This window comes from Cyprinodon variegatus, unplaced genomic scaffold, assembly GCF_000732505.1.
Source record: "Cyprinodon variegatus isolate N-32 unplaced genomic scaffold, C_variegatus-1.0 Scaffold1171, whole genome shotgun sequence".
In the NCBI taxonomy this organism is placed as follows: Eukaryota; Metazoa; Chordata; class Actinopteri; order Cyprinodontiformes; family Cyprinodontidae; genus Cyprinodon; species Cyprinodon variegatus.
The window spans coordinates 219,259-221,191 of NW_015151624.1; the positions used below are offsets into that span (position 1 = coordinate 219,259).

The 1,933-nt window shown below is 38.8% G+C and overlaps 1 long non-coding RNA gene across 1 annotated transcript in view; it reads right to left on the bottom strand.

Moving 5' to 3' along the window:
* Window positions 1–1,933, bottom strand: part of LOC107101905 — a 22,401-nt gene that overhangs the window by 13,244 nt on the left and 7,224 nt on the right. The window contains exon 3 of the long non-coding RNA XR_001482106.1: window positions 784–788. This is a non-coding gene — a long non-coding RNA (uncharacterized LOC107101905). The remainder of the gene's footprint in view (window positions 1–783; window positions 789–1,933) is intronic.

The following is a 1,933-nucleotide window of genomic DNA, read 5'->3' on the forward strand; positions in this document are numbered from 1 at the left end:
CATGGGATGGCGAGGGGATCTAAAGAGCAGGTGGATGGTTTAGATTTGCGGATGATCTGTTAGTTTTTACATTTCAAAACATCTTGTGTCAAACTGAGTGTATTTAAACCTAAAGAGAATCACACAGAGAAAAAGCAGCAATTAGAAAATTTTATTGACAAAAGAAATGAATGATTTTTCCCTCAGAACTCGCCAGAAGACAATAAGGCTGCATGCAATCGTACTGGTAGATCTAGGTTAGCAATGACTTTTTAACACTGGGGGGGGGGCTTGCTTATCAATAAAGTAAGGATGGCCTGGATAGTGATCGGTTCATATGTAAGCAAGCAGAGGTTTATAATTAGGAGATTACAGGTAATGGCCTTTCAGCTTGAATTTGAGCCTAAGCTTCATGTGAATCTAAACTTGATTAAGACATTAGGAAAAAGTTAATATATTTTTATTGTACGTGGAGATTTCTAAGATGAGCCTTTTGAAATAAATCCTAGCTCTTTGGCCTTTGGATTTCTGGATGAGACTCCACAGCTTTCAAACACCAAAGCAACCCCTGAATAACATCAAAATTGATGATTTGACACTTACTCCCTCAGAGATGTTTTACACACCAAGTACATAAACTTACATTCTGTTTAAGACTGGCATCACTATTGCTATACCAAATTATTGTATTTAATGCAAAGATACATTAGCAACAGTTTAAAAGCTCCAAGTGCCCCTTTAAAAGCAAGAACAGAGATTGTATTTTCTAATCTTTGATTTTATTTAACAGGAATCCTGCAAAACTTCAACTGTATGAAACATCAACTTACATAACGTAAGATCACAAGTTGTAAAGTACCATTTCAAAAGATTTTTAGCAATGTAGCTATAAATCAAAATGGAATATTCATTAGCATCTTAAAGCAGCATAGATATAATATTTATCTTCAGAAGAAATATAAAAGGTTTTAACATTATTAGATTTAACTTGCAGTCTGCTTCTGAGTTCCTTGGCCTCCTGGACTGCTTACATCTCACACATATCAAAGTGCCCACACATCCACAAGCCCAAACTATTGATTTAGTGATAACACTGTCCCCATCACCCAAATTAAAGTCTATGACTTGTGCTTTTCTGACCATAAGGTTGTCTCCCAGGATCTGTACCTTGCAGGTCCTACACCACAAGAGGAAACCTAAAATCTGTTTCAGTCTTGAGCTATGACTTCCAGCAAGTATCACTGGTCACGCAGTTTCTATCAGTTAATGGCTATGCTGACCACTATAATTGTAGTCTTTACAGGATCCCTGATTGACATTCACCAACCACCAATCATGCAACAAAGCACTCAACACAGCCAGGTCCCAATATTTTCTCATAACATCTCAAACTACATTGCAATTTAAAAACAGTTGTTCGTACCAATCAATTCGCTTCTTAACAATCTACACATGCACATGCTGACACCAGTACAGATCAGTGCACTGGGTTCATGGAGGCTTTCACCAACCAGGGGTGGCTTCAGTCTGAGAGAGGTGAAGAAAAATCATACAGTGCAGGAGACCATCCATATGCCTACAATATTAAGCATATAGTCAACTGATCACAGCAATCCTGAGCCAGTAACTCTAATCTGGTCAGGTTCCTCCAGCTCCTAAAAGAGCAGTTATTCGCCCCCATTTGAAAAAGCCCTCATTCGACCACACATTTTTGCTCATCACAGACCCCCCTCAAATCTGGCATTTCTGTTCGAAGTCCTACAAGAAGTTGTTGTAGGCCAACTCAAAAATCAGCATCACATTCTTAATATATACCAACAAAGTTCAGTCTGGTTTTCAAGCAGCAGAGAGCATGGGCATAGCCCTCGTCCACATCATGAATGATCTACTTATGACTGCAGACCAGGGTTCACCATCTCTACTCCTCCTACTAGACGTTGTGGATTACAACATC